Raw genomic sequence first — 7984 nt, 5'->3', positions numbered from 1 at the left:
CTCAAGAGAGAATCACACCAAATACCAGGTGCACCCAAATGTGTATGCCACAATAGAGTGAAATATCACCAAAACTCAAAACTCAAAGCATCTGACTCATGTGCATATACTATGCATCCATATGAGCAAATCTGGCCCAAAAGAAAATGCCAATAAGTGCCAAATGACTCAAGCATAAACACCGTCCACTGGCATATGCATCAATTATATCTCATCCAAGAGAGCATAGCACTATCAGTGCATCACCAACAATGTGTCAAAGCTGTCCCTCAGCATAAAATAGCATCCATGTGCAAAGCGTCCATAAAAAATAGCATCCCACAAGGCAATTTGGGCCTATCAGCGCATCCAACAAGGACCGCAATGCATCCAAATGGCCTATAAATCATCCATTGCAACCCAATGCATACCACGAATGAGCGCACACTGCTCAAACTGCAACCAGAGTGATCTGCATAAGGTATGCTCAAGAAATCATAGTCCCACAGTAATGAGCGCTACTGAAAATAGAACCTGAGATGCTTCAAAACATGGGCGCCATTGCATAATCAGACTCAGCAAGAAAATCTGCAAATATCTCTCTTCTGCCAGAACTCCAAAATCCCAACCGATGAGTGAGAAATGGGAGTTAACACTTATCGACTGCCATGTGGCATAAATCTAAGGTTTCAAAACCTTAGAATGAAAAATGCATAACAGAGAGACGAAATCGAATACACAGAGATTTATAACTCTGAAAATCCTCCACCGAATCACGCAAGAACTAGTAGGTAGGGGTTTTTGGGCGTCCGGAACGCAATGGGACAAACGGTTTTGGAAACCGTGGTCTCAATCACTGGGTCCAACACACGGACTGAAAAACGTTTTTGGAAACAGAGCTATCTGTAAACTCCACCAGAGTGCGAATGATGAGCAACATAGAAGTTTTAGGACCTCGTGAGTCCACCGAAATTGACAAATCTGCAAATGGTTGCTCCAAACTTGAGTTCCAACACCCAGGCAAAAAATGCAGGAACTAACACAGTGAGTCAGAAATCCAATGAAATGATCCCAAATTCAAGAATGAAGGTGTTTCCAAGCTCCTGAAGTGAAGTGGACACCAAAAGCAAGCAATAGTTGCCTCTACAAGTCAATATGGAGTCTCTGTCATCGAGCGGAACAGGGAAAAGCTAAAAAAAACGACTTTTTCTTTGAAAGCTCTTAACAGGCTCTCAAAGCCACTTCGCAAAGCCAAAGTGACTTTTCCAAAGGTTTCTCCAAGGTCTCTGCACACTCGGATGCAAGTAAAGTCGCCCACAAAGCTTCCCACAGAGCTTCTCCTTCCTCCCACAGAGCTGCTGAGCTTCAAGCATTCACGCACGCTCAGCTAGATCACTCGGGCTCTGATACCAGTTGAGAGTGCTCTCAACGGAAGCAAGAACGGAAGAAGGAGAGAGAGAGATAGAGAGCCACACAAGTTTTGGTGGGTGCAGAACCACCCTAATCTTCTTTTTCATTTATTTATATATGTGTTTGAGTATTGTACATAACTAGGGTTAAGGCACAGTGACCTTTAACCCCACAAATCCTTGGCATGAGAATAACAAGAGATAGGAAACACCAAATTGACATTGTCTCAGAGTGAGTACATTGAAAAGGTATTGGAAAGGTTTGAAATGTAGAATGCAAAACCTGTTTCTACACCTTTCGCTAATCATTTTCTATTATGCAAGGAAACATGTCTCAAGATGCAAGAGGAGATTGAGTATATATCAAGGGTTCCATATGCATCAGCAACAATTGGTAGCTTGATGTATGCGATAGTATGCACGATGCCAAATATAGCACATGCAGTGGGAGTTGTGAGTAGATTTATGAACAATCTAGGTAAAGAACATTGAATGGCTGTAAAGTGGATTCTCATATATTTGAGAGGTACGATTGTTGATGCATTACAAGGATATTTAGATATGGCAGGTGATAACGATGGAAGGAGGAGCACCATCTGATATGTTTTCACTATAGGTGGAACAACAAGACGCTGGGTTTCAACATTGCAAAAGGTTTTTGCAAGAAGCAGAATATGTTGCAATTACAGAGGCTAGTAAAGAGATGATTTGGTTGCAAAGGTTTATGGAGGAACTTGGGAAGAAGCAAGAAAATTGCAGCTTGTATAGTGATAGCCAGAGCGCTATTCATCTCGCAAAGAATTCAACCTTCCATTCAAGAACCAAACATATATAGCTCAAATATCATTTCATCCAATCTATTTTGGAGGATGGATTTCACGCTGGCTAGAATCCTACAACGTGTTGACTAAGGTGGTAACCAGTAAGAAGTTGAGCTCTTGCTCAATTTCAATTAGTCTTCAAGAATGAGGAATAATATGAGAGACAACCAAATCCAAAGAATTCCAATGAGTGTAGTAATGGTGGAGTTACTATGATTAGTCTCCAAGTGGGAGATTTCTAAATGTGGAGCTTGAGGGGGCAGCAATGCCCCCCTACTAATGTCATCGGGGGTTCCAAGGGTGCCAACGAGAAAATACATGAAACTTGGTGCATGAATTGTCGTGGTAAAAATTTATGAAAAGGTGTGTGGCTCACATTACATGAGAGTAGTGGATATATTGCTTGAATCTTGTATCTTCTCACCGGTGGCTAGATAAGAAAAATGCAAGACTAGTTGTTTCTTCGTTGACATAGCCCACCACTAGGCGAACCACATGTATCAATGTCTTTCTTTCTCTTCCATTCTGTGCGCTTTTTGTATTGTGTATTTTATGCATTCCACTTCTCGCATTGTTGCTTCATTATTGCATTGCTCCTAAAAGGTTGTTCTTTGGTCCCTAGTGGCTCCACAAAAATCCCATTCGGTTGGTGGGTCGGTGCATGGGGACTTCTTAAAAAATAGACATCTTCAGACCCTAGTGCATGGGGATCGGCTCTTACATCACTCATAATGGAAACGTTTGGGTTTCACTAAGCTTATTTGTAGAGACTTGTGTTCTACTCTTGCATGGTTATTTGTGTTCTAATACTTTTAAGTTTTTTTTTTTGGGCGAAACCGAAATTGTATTAGAAAAAGAAAAATTACCCAAAAAAAGATCAACGTCTATGAAAGGTAGGCAAAGGCTAGATACATTAAGAAATTATAGTCCATAATGACTAACCCTTTGCTATAGCTGAGTAAAACTGATGGGACCATATGGACATTTCTCTACCAAATAACTCATATTTTTGCACAAAATCTCTGTAATGTCATCATAAGAGACCCATTTCCCTGTGAGGCAATATTGTTTTGATATTTCCAAATGCATTGGAGAACTACTGACCAAATCAACTACCAAATAATGTAGAGCACCAAGGCTCACACATATCATTCTAAACATTGTAAAGGGTAGCTTCCTTGGGATTAAGTTCGAAATTGGTAAGTTAATACAAATGCTTTAAGTACCTATCCCATTATGATTTTTTTGTGTGGGCGCCATGACCCCCTCCCTATGAGGGGGCATGGTGACACCCTTGTAGGGTGTGGGGCTTGTGAATGTGTGAGAGGATGGTGGACACACACACACACACGGTGATGTGGTTATGGGATAGAATAGAATGCTAGTATCGTTCAACCAGCAATAATATGAGCTATTTGTTAGCCATGTGTACCATATTCATTCAATGTGAAGCATATTTTAAGAACATGGTAACGTGTTGAGACCGAATGTCTAGTAATCCCTTGTACTTAAGGGATTTATTGACACTTTAAATGAGCCTTTCTTTTGGTCAGTTAGCAAAGGATATTTTTTTAAGATAGAGCATTATATGTAATAGCCCAATCTAGCACCGATCGTTTTTGGGCCATGAAGCTTACACTCATTCACATTGGTTCATACTGCTACGGCATGGGCCTTTTGCTCCTGCAACTTCGAAGGTGGCCATTCTTTTATCAAGGCCCGAGAGTCAGCTATACATCTTAGCCATTTGCGGGATTGGATACCTGCATCTGATCGAGGATAAACATATGGCACTTACATAGTATTGCTATATATCATATCAACCATAGCAAGGCTGGAATTGAAAAAAATGCGTGGTAATAATGACGGATTATACATGGGAAAAAAAGGGATGCAAATGAAGGTTGGCAGTCAGAACACCAAACAACTTGATGGGCAATTGGAATTGAGTCAACCATGGTTGGAAACGTATGGAAATGCGACTACTGAGGCCTAGCAATCGAATAGTCCAACTTTTGTGGAAATGATACATCTGCAATTGGGAAGTCAGCCAAGATTTGTAAAACGTATATAAACAAGAGCTGGGCAACTATATTATGCAATACTCAAGTGCAAGCTAAGAAGTGAGTAGAGTCTCCATTATATTGACAAGTGCAAGCTAAGAAGTGAGTGGAGTGTCCATTATCTTGTAGAAACCAACGAAAGCCCATCTATGGCAATTTAGGTGGCGTATTGCTGGTAGTGGATGTACATAAACAAGGCACAACCCGTTCGGGCAATGACTAGGAGATTTGGCAACACCATAGCTCACAAAAAGAGGTTGCATATGCAAATAGTGAGCCACATGGATAGCAACTAAATAAATAGCAGTATCCAATTGGGCGAAAGCGAAAATTGGGTTTGATGGATAGCAAGGTGATATTCAACATAAGAGGTATGGGTAGAGGTATGGGCAGTTGCAAGTTCAATCAGATATCATTTGCTTATTAACAAATACTTGTATGCTACATACTTCACGTAAGCAGCCTACGTACAATGCAAAGACTTGATGCCATATTCTCTTTGAAACTTGGTGCCATACTCTCTCTCCTTGGGTTGATAGCATGTTGCTTGGCTATGGAGAAGAGAGAAGAGAGAACACACACACACACACACACACACACACACACTATTCCCTTTTTTCCTCTTGACCATACTATTACTTTTTATCCCCTTCGAAAACCCTTTTTAGACTATTTCTTCCTTACTTTTGTCTATTATTACTCTAACTTTGTCTGTTTTTTCTTTTTTATTACCCAATTTTTTATTTTACCCAATTGTCTAAACAAACCCCCCCCCCTCCCCTCTTCCCCAACTATTTCGTTTTTTCTCCCTTTGTCCCAACTTCCCCTTATTAATTTTTTCATTTCTCCCCTAATTTTCCCTATTTCTAAATTTTCCTAATTTTCTTTATTTCCCTAATTTTTTGTTTCTCCAAATCTTTAAAATGACCCTTGTTCGGTAATCTCTCTTAAATTCCATTATTGTCTATATTTTCCCTTAATCCCCCTAATTTCGTTTCCCTCAAATTCCATTATTTCTCCCTTAATTGGTCTCTTACCTTCTCCATATTCTCCCCTCAATCTCCCTTATTTTCCCCTAGTTTCTCCCTATGCTCTCTCTCTCTCTCTCTCCCTCTCTTCTTCACCGCCCCCCCCCTTGCCCCTCCCCCAACCCACCCAATCCCCTATCTCCTTAAATTCTCTTATTTTCCTTACTCTTCTCTTAATTTCCTTGATTTTATAATAAAATTTCCCTTTATTTTCTTTTATTTCCCCCCCTTTTTTCCCTAAACTGTTTATACCTTTCTAATAATTTTCCTAATGAATTTCTAATTTCTCCTCCCTATTTCAGTTTATCCTATTTTATTCTCACTAACCCCCCTGCCTTCCTAATCATTCATTTATAGTCACACTTATCTTAATCCCTCGCAATGATTTTTTTCTTTTTCTTAAATTTTTCTATTATCTTCCAATTTTTTCCTACTATTTTTGAAATTTCTAAACTTTCACTTTTTCCTTAATTTTTTCTATAATTGTTCTAAGCTAAACCAACTGCGGCTTCTTTTTCCTCCGGAGATATACCAAGTGGCTTTGTGTGATAAATGCCCCCACTTCCCAAATAAACCCCTAGCTCCCGACTACCTCCCTTCTCCTATATATTCAGCCCTCCCACGGAGTCCCACCCGCAATCTTCTCTGCTCTCTATCCTCTGCCTAGTACCGTCAGCCTACACTCTCTCCGTGCTCTATGCCCTCAACCGTGTGCTTCGTGCACCGTGCTCCATGCTCTCTACCCCATTCTTCGTGCCCGCATAACTCAGCGCTCACCTCGCGCTCGTATTGGCTCAGTTGATTCAGTTTTCAGACAAAGCTGCCACAAGCTTTCACGCCCGCTCCACTGGTCACAGGTTGCAATCACCGTCTACGCTTACCTTTACTGCATCCCCACATAGTCTATGACTATCTTCACTGCCATCCCTTCCTTGAAATCTTATTTCATTATGCTTGTTAACTACCCCCCCCCCCCCCCCCCCCCCCCCCCCCCTCATTATGCTTGTTAGGTTCTAAGGTCATGCTGGCCTTTAATAAATACATTAATTTCCCTTTTTTTTAAAAACAAAAATTTCTCCCCATTATTAATAACCCTTTTTATGTCTCTCCTAACTTTTTAAATCTCTCTCATCAAAATTTTAATTAGCCCTAGTTAATTTTTTCATTCCCCCCTTTTTTTATGTTTCTCTTTTTTCATTTCTTTATACTTATTATTGCCCCTTAAAATCCTTTTGTATTTAAAACACTCGCATAAGTCTCCTTTGCTTGATTTCTTTTTATGATTCTAATTTCTTTAAACTAATAGTAAATCTTGCTTTTTGTGAAGCGTATTTTTTATTTAATTATTTATCAAGATTACTTCTAAACCTTATCACCTTTTTATTTTTCTCCCCTCCCTTCTTTTCCCTTTTTTTGTTTCCTAATATTGTAAGATGTTTAAATGGTCATATCCCTTATCAACCTTCTTTATCTATATAGCCTAATTTTTTTTTAATGGTGTCTCCTAATTTTTTTCTCTCCCTACCTTCTATATGCTCATAACTATAAAACTTAATTTCTCATTCATTCTTTGGAAATGCTTATGTCTATTTCTTCACTGTACCTCCATTTTATCACCCCATAATTCTCTTAACATAATTCTACACACTACTAGTGATCATACCATTATTCTATACAACTTTGCACTCATAATTTTTACAAAACTAGCTTTGTAAGTCAGTGGTTAAGTGATTATTTTTATTGTGACTCTGATAACAAGGGAGGGGTGTTTATGACACCTGTCTTCCCAACTAAGGTTTAACTAGTTCTCACCATGGATGGTGGCAGGTAGGCAAACTCCCCTCTTCAATAAAAGTGACGCTTGCCAGGACTTATCCAAGCTCAACTTCTATATAGTTTCCACAAAGTCATTTCTACAAAATGGGCCACTGCTAGTTTCCTTTATAGACAGGGATTCACCGACTTGTACAAACTTTTTCGTTAATGCAATTTGTCCTATTCCATTGTCTAGCTTCGCTCTTTTGTCTTTTCACTATGCGAAGGGGTGTTGTCAAATCTTCCACACACACACATTTTCTCCGACAGACTCACACTTATGAGCCACAATAGCCCTCCCCCTAATCATGATATTTAGTGGTACTTACACTTATGAGTGATATATATCGCCCCCCCCCCCCACGTAATTTAGTAATACTTACACTTATGAACGATATATATCCCCCCCCCCCCCCAACATGTAATTTAGTGATACTTACACTTATGAGCGATATATTCCTCCCCCCCCCCAAACCCGTAATTTATAAAAACTTTTCATATTTTCCCTCTCCTACACATATTCAATTCTTTTGCATTATTTCATATTCAATTTTTTGCCTTTAATTAAGGCATTCTATTTTAAACTCTATATTCTTAACGTGGTAATCAAATCCCCCCCCCCCCCTCTCTCTCTCTCTCTCTCTCTCTCTCACACACACACACACACACACACACACACACACATGCATGCACGCACGCATTGCTCTTTTTTACTACCTAACAAATCTGCACCCACCACCTAACCCCCTCAATTATTTCCCCCTTTAATCCCACTTAACTAATTCCCCCACTACCCACATGGACTCAAAACCCCCCCAACCCCAACCTTACCCTAACCTTAACCTAACCTAGCCCCAAGCCAATCTCCC

This window comes from Dipteris shenzhenensis, chromosome 15, assembly GCF_047967505.1.
Source record: "Dipteris shenzhenensis isolate YYH24624 ecotype China chromosome 15, Dip_SZ_1.0, whole genome shotgun sequence".
Lineage (NCBI taxonomy): Eukaryota > Viridiplantae > Streptophyta > Polypodiopsida > Gleicheniales > Dipteridaceae > Dipteris > Dipteris shenzhenensis.
This window is presented reverse-complemented; position numbering follows the sequence as displayed.